Source organism: Chrysochloris asiatica, unplaced genomic scaffold (genome assembly GCF_000296735.1).
Source record: "Chrysochloris asiatica unplaced genomic scaffold, ChrAsi1.0 scaffold00259, whole genome shotgun sequence".
NCBI lineage: Eukaryota > Metazoa > Chordata > Mammalia > Afrosoricida > Chrysochloridae > Chrysochloris > Chrysochloris asiatica.
Genome location: NW_006408777.1, coordinates 1306274 through 1318221, shown reverse-complemented (window position 1 = coordinate 1318221; position 11948 = coordinate 1306274). Strand labels below are relative to the sequence as shown.

At 43.1% G+C, this 11948-nt stretch overlaps 1 pseudogene; it reads right to left on the bottom strand.

Moving 5' to 3' along the window:
• Positions 1–2: 2 nt before the first annotated feature.
• On the bottom strand, positions 3–2093 carry LOC102829398 (annotated as a pseudogene).
• Between the last annotated feature and the right edge of the window lie 9855 nt (positions 2094–11948).

The window sequence follows — 11948 nt, the reverse complement described above, 5'->3', positions numbered from 1 at the left end:
CCCAGACCGAGTTTGATCATCCTGTAGATCCTGTTAGCATGTGTCTGGGGATCTTCTAGACTAAAGCCTGAAGACAGCAGTGCGGTCTCATAGAGCAAGATGACCAGGTCCTTCACAGACTTGTCGTTCTTGTCAGCCTCGGCCTTTTGCTGCAAGGTCTCGATGATGGAGTGGTCAGGGTTTACCTCCAGGTGCTTCTTGGAGGCCATATAGCCCATTGTTGAGTTGTCTCTCAGGGCCTGAGCCTTCATGATTCTTTCCATGTTGGCCGTCCAGCCGTATGTGCTCGTGACAATGCAGCATGGGGATGTGACCAACCGATTGGACACCACCACCTTTTCCACTTTTTTCTCCAAGATGTCTTTCATGATTTTGCAGAGGTTTTCAAACTTTGTTTTCTTCTCTTCTTGTTTCTTTTTCTCCTCTTCATCTTCTGGAAGTTCCATGCCCTCTTTGGTGACCGACACTAATGTCTTCCCCTCAAATTCCTTCAGTTGTTGGACGCAGTTCTCGTCGATGGGCTCTATCATGTAGATCACCTCCAAGCCATGCTTCTGGAGATGCTCCACAAAGGCTGAGTTTGCAACTTGGTCCTTGGTTTCACCAGTGATATAGTAGATGTGCTTCTGGTTTTCCTTCATTCTGGTGCAGTAGTCCTTGAGAGAGACCATCTCATCGCCAGATGCAGACGTGTAATACCGCAACAGCTCTGAAAGCTTCTTCCGGTTTTGAGAGTCTTCATGTATCCCAAGCTTTATGTTTTTAGAAAACTGCTCATAAAACTTTTTGTAGTTCTCTTTATCTTCCACCAGTTCGGTGAAGAGTTGCAAGCACTTTTTGACCAAATTCTTCCTGATAACTTTCAAAATTTTGCTTTGTTGCAACATCTCTCAGGAAATATTTAAAGGGAGGTCCTCAGAGTCCACCACGCCACGAATGAAATTCAGATACTCAGGGATCAGCTCCTCACAGTTGTCCATGATGAAAACCCTGTGGACGTACAATTTAATGTTGTTCTTTTTCTTCCGATTTTCAAACAGGTCAAAAGGAGCATGTCTTGGGACAAAGAGAAGGGCTCTGAATTCCAACTGTCCTTCAACTGAGAAATGCTTCACAGCCAAATGGTCTTCCCAGTCATTGGTAAGGCTCTTATAGAATTCTCCATACTCTTCATTGGTGATATCATCAGGATTTCTGGTCCAAATAGGCTTTGTTTTGTTGAGAACCTCTTGGTCAATATACTTTTCCTTGATCTTCTTATTCTTCCTCTTGTCACCATCCTTCTTTTCTTCTTCTTCTTCATCGGAACCAACATCTTCTATTTCAGGCTTATCATCTGACTCCTTTTCTTCTTTTTCTTTCTCTTCCTCCTTCTCTTCTTTTTCTTCAGCCTCATCATCATTCACTTCTTTATCTCATTCTTTCTCCACAAAAAGTGTAATGGGATAGCCAATAAACTGAGAGTGTTTCTTCACAATCTCCTTCATTCTTCTTTCCTCAAAGTACTCAGTTTGGTCTTCTTTCAAATGCAGAATAACCTTCGTTCCACAACCCATAGGTTCACCTATGTCTGTCCTGATGGTGAAGAAGCCTCCAGCCGAGGACTCCCACGCATACTGCTCATCATCGTTGTGCTTGGTGATCACCGTCACCTTCTCAGCCACCAGATACGCAGAATAAAAGCCCACACCGAACTGGCCAATCATGGAGATGTCTGCGCCAGCCTGCAGGGCTTCCATGAATGCCTTTGTCCCCGACTTGGCGATGGTACCAAGGTTATTGATCAAATCGGCCTTGGTCATGCCGATCCCCGTGTCTACAATGGTGAGGGTTCGGTCCTGTTTGTTGGGAATGAGGTTAATGTGCAGCTCTTTCCCCGAGTCCAGCTTACTGGGGTTCGTCAGACTCTCGTATCGGATTTTGTCCAGGGCATCGGAGGAATTGGAGATGAGCTCCCGCAGGAAGATCTCTTTGTTTGAGAAGAAGGTGTTGATGATCAAGGACATCAACTGGGCGATTTCCGCCTGGAAGGCGAACGTCTCCACCTCCTCATCCTCCATGGGCTGATCCTGGACCTGGGTCTCCTCGGGCATCTTGGAGAAAGGACCGCACAGCTCCGCAGCAAAGCGGCACCAGGACGCAGAAGCAAGTCCCGAGCCACTTTTGAAGGTGACCTTCACTATGCCTGCAATTCTAAAGGCTTTGTGGTCTGGCGGATTAAACCACAGCAGGTTTAAACCAAGCTACTACTCAGCTTGGGCTAGCCCAAACCTTGATGTTTTCATGGGCGGGCCTGAGGCTAGGAGGCTGGGTAGAGGGCTGGTCTAGGCCGAAGAGGTGAGGGATGGGCTTTGTGCTAGTAGGCAGATGGGGTCTGTTTTTGATGACGTCTAAAATGCCTCTCTTTGTCTCCTTGTGCCTTGAGCCCCCCAATTTGTCTTATATACTCACTGGTAATGCTCAATGTGGCAATGAGGACCCCCCTGGGATGGACTATGTTGGTTCCTGTGGCCCCACCAATTCTCTGAGAGTGTCAGCCCTTTGAATGGGTCTGCTCAGGCCCTGCTAGGTTCTGCAGTAGGCGGGGTCTTCCCCGGGAAGGAGCCCGGAGCAGCCGGGTGGAAGTTAAAAATGCTCATAATTCCTCAATAGTTTGATCCTTCAAAAAACGAGTTCATAAAGTTGCAGCCTAATGTTTTATGTTTTCCCAAAAGCTGTCTGTCTACCAGGCGGGGTCCCCTATTTGTGAAACCGTCCCTTCTTTTCTCCCGAGCCCGCGTACCTGTCTTGCCCGGTCAGGAAAGCGCCGCCCCTCTCCGGATCTTCTGTCTTATTTTCAGATTTAGGAGTGTTACTTGAGACAAAACTAGTATTTTCCAAGTCTTACAGTGTTCTATCACCTGTTCCTGATTTGGGAGTCCTCTGGATTACTTTACATTTCATCTCTCTGATCTTCTCCTGTACATCATCACTTACTTGAAGGATTGGTGAGTTTGTCAAGAGAAAGTTTCTTTTGATTGTATTTTTACTAGAAGTTATACTCAAAGGAATAAAGAATACCATAGAAGAATTGATGCTTTTTTGAATTATGGTGTTGGAGGAGAATATTGAAAATGCCATGGGCTGCCAAAAGAACCAACAGATCTGTGTTGGAAGAAGTGCAGCCAGAGTGCTCCTTGGAGGCCCAGATGGCCAAACTTCATCTCTCATACTTCAGACATATTGTCAGGAGGGACCAGTCACTGGAGAAGGATCTCATGTTTGGTAAGGTTGAGGGTCAAAGAAAAAGAAGAAGACCCCCAGAAAGACGGATTGGCGAAGTGGCAGCATCAATGGGCTCAAGCATGGCAACAATTGTGAGGTTGGCCCAGGATTGGGCAGTGTTTCATTCTGTTGTGCACAGGGTCACTATGAGTTGGTGCTGACTCGATGGCACCTAACAACAACAACAATACTCAAAAGCATAGAATCCTCTAGAACAGTGTTAAAGGGAGAATCTTGGATCTTCCAGGTTTTCAGGGTTTTTTTTTTTTTTTTTTTCGAGTTATTCTCATATATTTGGTTGCATTCTGAGTCCCATAGTCACATAAGTTTCCTATATTTTTGGTGGGAAGAGCCGGTGACTGAAACTCAGCTGAGTTTTCTAGGTTTTCAAGGATAGCTTCTTTGTTCTTCTGGACAGACACATCTATTTTTCATACATTCCCATGTACCCAGATTTTTAAATCCAGAAATATTTTGTGGATCATTTATTAAAATTATGTCTTCACTTCTGTGTCTTTGTCTCTTGAACCTGTGTATTGGAATTTCATAGCATGGACTTTTGGTAAACTTTAAAATGATTCCATCATTGTTCAGAAATAAACTATTTTTTTTTCTGTCTTATTCTATTAAATAGATGCATTTATGTCTTGCAAACAACCAAAATGCATGGCTGCTGCTTAATGTGCACCATCATTTGGCAGGTAAATACTGTCAATCTCATTTTTATAAAAAACACAGATTTAGAGAAATTTCATATGTTTATCATGAATATGCATATTCAAAATTTGCATATCAAAACATGCTTAACATTAATTACCTAGGAGCAGAGTGAAACTTAAATCCAGGCCTGGATGGTCTTTCTATTGTCATCAGAGTAATTTACTATGCTTGTTCAAATAGAAATCCCTGTACTCCATTTCAGATTTTGACTGAGAGATGGGCTCAGGAATCTGCATTTTAAATTAAATACCTCTGCAGTGAGAATAATGTTTACCCAATTTCCAAGCATTGGAAAATATTGTCTATTTGATAGTGTGGCTCTTGAATTAGAAAATCTAAGCCATTGTTTCACAAATTTTGGTTTGTAGCTACCAAGAGCTTGCTTCAAAGAAGCATGAAGTCTACTCAACAGTTACTGAGTTAGAATGTAGGATGGGTGGGGTCCAGATGTTATGCTGTTGATAAACAATCCATGGGATTCTGAGGCATACTGAAGTATGCAAATTGAGGCTTGAATTTTATTTTTAGTTCTTTCAGCTTGAGAACAATTAAGCATGTCTTCCCCTTTAGTTTTCTAATTCCAGATCTTTGCATATTTCATTATAATACATGACTTTTTCTTCTTGAACTGCCCTCTGAAAATTTTTGTTTAGCTGGTTTACTTCATCATTTCTTCCATTTTCTTTAGCTTCTCTGTGCTCAAGAACAAGCTTTAGAATCCCTTCTGACATCAATTTTGGTCTATTTATTTACCCTATCTTTATAATGACCATTTTTAAAAATCCATTTATGATATTTTTGATTTTATCCCACAGTTAAGCTGTTAGGTAAAAAGAAATGGAGTGGTACTGTCTTAATTCTGTTGGCTTCTTAAATGTGGAAGGAAGTTCTTGGTTAAGGAAACGATGGGAAGAAGCCTCTTGAGAATGCTTGCTTACTAGGCAGGTATCTTAGATTAGGAGGAAACTGAACCCTAAGGATAAAATACCCCATAGTTTTGGAAGTCAACTATTATACTGAAATCAGAAGTACAGTGAAAGGATAACCACTTCTTACATTGTCATGGTAAGTAGTGTTGCCTTGGTAGTATAGCAAAGTATACACAAAGGAGTGGTAAGAACAAAGGGACAGTATGACAAAACAGTGATAATTTAGAGGCTGAAAAAAAGTTTAATCAAATGGATAACATAAAAATAACACTTGACATTCTGAGAAACCCAGACATAGAAGATGAAATTCACAAGATTCAGTCCCATGAATAAAAAATATGTTTCAACAGCAGGAGCAGGAGAATCCTTATGGACAGAAATCTTCAACTTATATCCCTTATTGCAAACAGTTCTATAGTAGATCCTGTTGTTGTTAAGAGCCATCGAGTCAGTTCTAACTCATAACAACCTTGTGTAGGGTTTCTGAGGAGCGGCTGATGACTTTAAACTACTGACCTTGCATTCCAGTGCTTATATTATCATTGAACAGTGAAAGGTAAAAACATTCACTGCCTTCTCCTCCCAGGAGTTAAGCTAGAATGTTAATCAGGTTACTGAGCAAGTCCAATCCTCTCCATCCAGGAGATAAGCTAGAATGTTAATCAAGTTACTGAGTGGGACCAATCCTCTGGTTTCCCTCCTGTCTTCAAACAGGTCCACAACCTAATCCTTCCCTGATTCTGACCCCATAGAAGCCTGCACTGCCCTGCACTTGGGGCTTAGAATCTGGAGAAGTTAGCTACTCTGAGCCAGCCAGTTTAATAAAATCTGAAACTCTACTTCTCCTCTCCAAGTGGCCTTGGTTTCTTCTATGACAGGTCTAGAGCTGCTGTGACACTCTTGGGTAGAGCTGTTGTGACACTCTCGGGCCTACAGCTGCTGTAACACTCTCTAATCTAAAACTGTTGTAACCTTTGGTTCCCTGACCAGGAAACTGACCACACTGGCCCCTTGGGCCACTGGCTCAGAGTTGGGGAGTGGCTGGTTAAGAGCTCCCCTCGGCAGATGAGACAGCATGCCACCACCACATTGACTGTCCCTCCTCCTCCAAATGGAGGCAGCCAGCTGCCGCACCTACTTCTCCAGACCACACTTGAGAGGATGAACCAGAGAACCAAACAGGACTTCTGGAACAGGTAAGGTCCCCGGGTCTGGGTTAAACCCAGTCAGGCCTGTCCCTAAGGACAGAAGTGGAAGACTGCTCACCTTTCAAGGTCTCATCTAGAGGCCTCAGTCAGGGACTCCCCTAAGGAGGGTGGACCAGCCATAAACTCTGTGTGATTGGTTGAGTGTGAGTAGTTGAAACACAGCTTGTCATGCCCAGTTTGTGTGGTTCCACAGCGCCAGCTATGGAATGCTGAGGTGCTATGGGGGATTCTCATAGTAAGCCAACAGTCTTAGAATGTACGTTTATGAGTTTTTAAAAAGGGAGGTCTTGTGTGCAGGAGTGTGTGGTAACAGTAAGTGTGTCTGGCACCGGGTGAGTAGGGAATCTCATATGGCTTAGGGAGATGATCCTCACTGCTGGCACAGAGTAGACTCCTGGTTCAAAACTCTTCAGAGCTAAGAGACACTTGAAAACCCTCACAAGAGGAACAATAAAGTCTAGACTCAATCTGTCTGTTGTGTGCATGCCACCATGAGAGGCCCACTTGCTGTCTGGACAGGTGAGCCTAAGAGCACAGTAACCGAACACTCCAGGAAGTGCTGTCAAGCATCTTTTCTTGGGACTGTTTGGCCCTGTGTCTCCTGCACTCACTATCACCTTCACTTTGAGATCTCCTTGCTTTATTCTGGGTGTGTATATTGGTGTGTGGTAGACAGGAAGTAATTTCCTAAAAGTGTCACTTCTGTTTCTGTTAAGGTTAGCCTCTGTATCTAAAATGGAAATATAAGCCTCAATCCCAAAGAAAAGCACTATAAGGTGTAATTCTAACTGGTTTCTGTATGGGTACCCTCCTATGACATGAAAGGAAATGGTGTTTTACTGTAATACAACTTAGTCAGTGTACGATCTAGCTGATGGAAAAGCAACCTCTGAATGGATTCTTAAATTATTAGACCCTCTTATAGCTTGAATTATTCAACCATGTCAGATTGTCTATTTGTTTGTAAAATTGCTATGGTTTTGTCCTATATTTATGTTTAAGAAACTAAAAATAACCTGGAATTCCAAGAATATGTAAGTTATATTGCATATATGTACTATAATGCATTCATACTGCTAACGTAAAAGCTATGCAGAGGAAGAATGAATACAGATGAGTGTTAGGTGAAAACAAAGTTCTAAATAGGCCTGTATGTGACTATACAAAGAGATAAATGGTTACATTTCTGTGAAATATAGCTTTTGATGGTAACATTGTCTTGTTACAACTCCTGGTGCACCAGTAACTGCCATTGTTGTTGTTGTTAAGTGCCATTGAGTAGGTTCTGACCCGTAGCAACCCTAAACAGGGTTTCTGAGGCTGTAAATCTTTACGGGAGCAGAGAGCCTCATCTTTCTCCAGTGGAGCAGCTGGTAGTTTTGAACTGCTGACCTTGCTGTTCACAGCCTGATTCATAACCACTACGTTACCAGGGCTCCTTAGCAACTGCCATTAGGGGAAAAAGAAAAAAAAAAAAAAAAATCTTGACCTAGTGAACTTGCATGGCCATATTTAGCCACTGAGAAAAGCAGTTTGGAAGTGATTTCTCTATGCCATGCCCTTCAAGGGACCCATTTCAATAGAGGGCTACCTGGAACAGAGGCAAGGCAATACCCCTCTGCAGAGGCCCATAGGATTGAATACAGAAGGGCAAGCTGCAGGATATTACTGGGCACATACTCCTTTTTCTGTCATTGGTTGGACTTGTTAAATAGGAAAAATTCAAATACTTCTTAGTGAGATGTTGTTGGGTGCTGTCACGTCGGTTTTGACTAGTGGTGACCCTGTGTGAGGTTTCTGGGGAACAGCTGGTGGGCTTGAACCACTGACCTTGTGGTTTGGATGGACTTGGTGATCTAGCACACTGATCCTCAATGCCACACCAGGAGGACCCAACCAAAATAACAAATTTAATAACCACTATTTTTGCTACTCATCATCCTAATTGGGCAGATATTCAGGCTCTGTTGGCAATGCTCCTGACCAGCAATGAAAAAGGCTGGTCTGAGATAAGTCATTGGACAAAACAACAGGCATCCATGGAGAAAAACCTGAATGGGACCCTGCCCTAGTCAATAGCTGACACAAATTGGAATCTAAATAGGCCTGCCATGACTGGAGCACTATAAAAGGTGCATTCTCAGAGGTCTGAAAAAGGGAGTTCCTAAACAAAAGAACTTGAACATAGTAGAGGCAGTTCAACAGAAGCCAACTGAGGACCCCTCTGAATTCTTTAAATGAATCTACCAGGCTTCCTGTAAGTACACAGACCTTGATCCTGAGAACTCAGCAAATATCTGAATGGTTAACATGACTTTTATCTCCCAAAGTGCCCTGGATATTAAAAAGAAATGGCAGAAATTCAACAGAGCAATTGGCATGAATCCATCCCAGCTGGTGAACATCACTTTGGACATATTTAACAGTTGAAAACATGAGAAGTCTCAGGTTGTAACTGTCTTCCTAAAAGACCACTAGAGGTAAGCCTGTGGGACCCCAGGGAGGACCCCTGAAGGAAAGAGGACCTTAAGCAAGGACTGATGTACTTAATTGCAAAAACCTGGGCACTGGAAAAATAAATGTCCAAATCTCAGAGGAGGATCTGGCAGAAAAAGCCATCCAACTCAACAGATCATTGAACAAGTTTCATTATCTGCAGAAGACTAACGGTGTCAGGGGGTAAGGGGGCCCAGCATGATTTGGCATCAACCTCTGTCACCCCTGTTGCCCCACCCCTGAGACCTCAGCTGAAAAATAACAATGGGGGACAGACTGCTACCATTCTGTTCAGTGATGGCACCTGAGATCTCAAGAAGGTTTGAGGACTAGTTCTTCTTGAAACCCTTGGACTGCTTCATTGAGGAAAAGAAAATGACTCATCCCTTTATTGGGCCAGGACCTGCTTCCAAAGTTGCATGTTCAGATAGCTTCCTGAAAACAAAAGGTTCATGAGGTTCCCATGAACATGCCTGGCAATTACTGATTCCAACTCAGGAAACCAGTCACATTGGCCTGAGGAGATCGACAATCAGGTAAACCCCTCGTGTGGACTAGTGGAACTCTGGGGAGAGCCAATAAACATACCCCATTGAGGTCTGATTGAAGCCTGGAAACTGACCATCCCACAGAAACGAATATCCTCTCAGAAAAGAGGCCAGGAAATTCACTCTGGCCAGCTTGTCACCATCTGCATCAAGTCATCTACCTATTTCAAAAGAAGGGAAATCTATGGCTCACAACAGGACAGATAGGCAATATCAGGTTATTTTACTGGACAATCTGAATATTACCCTATGAATTATGGGGCAACTAAACCTGCCATCCTCCTCCCTGATGTGGCAACTGGAGGGCTGAACCATAATTGTATAGAAATCATTGACCAAGTATTCTTCAGCCAACCTGACCTGTTTGACTATATCTGGTGGATTAGACATTATTCATGAACATAAGTAAGGAGTTGAATAACAGGGTGTGTAATAGTAGTCTTATAAGACCAGGTGGAGGCAATAGCCCTCCTGCCAGGGATCTCGGCTCAAAAAACTGAACTGATTACACCAATGAGGGCATTAGAAATGTTGGCAAGAAAAACTGAATGTGCACCCAGAGGGCTTGACTGTTGGACTGAGGCAAAAGGCTTTGAGAAAGAGGTTAAAGGATGAACAGTGAATGGTGATGGAATACTGGTTCTGAAAGGTTAAAAACTAGAAAGTAAATAGTAATAGAATGGTTCTGATCCTATAAAAACTAGCTTCTGCTCTTCTTAAATGAGTCCATGAAATAACCCACTACAGGAAAGAGGCCCTGGCTTGGTTCATTATGCCCTGGCTCTAGGGCAAGAAATTTTCGGAAAAACAAAAACAAAACCAAAAAAACATTCACAATGTTAGCTCTAACTGTTTTGCCTGTCTTAAGAACAATCCCAAGACCGGTTGTTCTGCACCAATATCAAGGTGAAAAACCCCTTGAAAATTGACAGATTGATTTCATGCAGATGCCCCCAAATTGGGGAATTAAATATTTGCTGGTTTTGTTTTTGTAGACACCTTTTCTGGTTGGGTAGAGATTTTCCCCCACCAGAACTAAGAACTTCAGAAATACTGAAAATTCTCTTGAAGGAGATTACCTGCAAGTTTGGATTTCCAAACTGTCCAAAGTGACAACAGAGCAGTGAACACCTACAGATGAAATGGTGATTACATTCAACATGGAGGTTCAAGAAAATGAACCATACTCTAAAGAGACAAATGACAAAACTGTCAGAAAATTTATCTACATTGGGACCAGGTGTTGCCTGGTGTTAGCCCTGTTTTGAATTCAGATAGCCCCCAGAAGCAGGCTTAAATTGAGCCCAGGCATCTTCCCTCAACTCTCTACCTGACCTCAGCCAAGATTTCAAGGTGCAGTGGTATGCGCAACACCACCACCACACACTTTCTATTATTTGTAAAATTGCTCTTCCCAGGTCTGCTTCCTTCCCTACAGGTAACCTTACCCCTTCCAGCCTGGAGATCATATTCTGCTCAGAATGTGGAGAGACGGACCTGAAAACCAGTTAGAAAAAAGTGGACTGGACCCTGAGAAGTCCTTCTAGCCACTGTGTCAGCTGTCAAGTTAGCCAGACTCAAAACTTGGACACAGTGGGACTCTCACAAGACATTATTCCTTTCAACGGGATGAAAACATTTGGGTCTATTTAGCTGAAAGTGTAATAAATGTATCTTATTTTTTTCCCTTTTGGGCGGGCATCCAGAAACATCCTCAAAGATTACTGAGGAATAGAACAAGAAATTATCCCAAGCCTAGCAGCCAAGGTAGAAGGAGTCCCCACCTGGATTCACCACAGCAGACTGAAGAAAGCCTCATCTCTGTAGGAAGCTGAAATTGACTCTACTAAAAGGAGCTCTGGTAGAGTTGTGGTTACGAATTGGGCTGCGAACCGCAAGGTCAGCAGTTTGAAACTACCAGCTGCTCCGTGGGAGAAAGATGAGACATTTTGCTCCCGTAAAGATTTACAGCCTCAGAAACCCTGTACAGGGTCACTATGGGTCGGAACCGACTTGATGGTACTTAACAACAACAACAACAACTCTTGCAAGGTAACATTGAGATGTACAACCCGCCCTGCTTCAGTCATAAACCAGGAGCTGGCTGTTCTACACATGGCTGAAGCATGAGGATGTTCACCATGGTACTCATTTTAATTAGACTTTGGTGTGTGGGAAAGGGAGAAATCTGTGTAATCTGTACATCCACACCACCAAGGTGGGCCAAACAGTAACCACCACACTACTCTTCTATAATTGCTATAAATGTGAGAACACCCTCCTAGATAATTGATCTATAACCAATGGAACTGGGGTGGCTTTAACATATCTACTGACCCAGATGCAAAATGCCATCTGTAAAAATAGATTATCCCTGGACTACTTATTGGCTGCAGAAGGAGGAGTATGTGGGAAGTTTAAGTTCACTAACTGCATACAAATAAATGACCAGGATCTGGCAGTAGAAGACCTTGTAAAAATGCAGAAAGTTGCCCATCTCCCTGTGCAAATCTGGAATGGGTAGAACCCACAGAGCCTTTGGGGAGGGTGGTTCTCTGGAGAAGTTAGCTCCTCTGAGCCAGCTGGCTTAACTAAATCTGAAACTCTGCTTCACCTCTTTGATTGGCCTTGATTTCTTCGATGACAGATCTGGAGTTGCTCTGACACTCTTGGGCCCAGAGCTGCTGTGACTCTCTCAAATCTAAAACTACTGTAACAGCATCACTTGTCTGTCAGTTTGTTGTACAGTGGTGGCTTGCATGTTGCTGTGATTCTGGTAGATT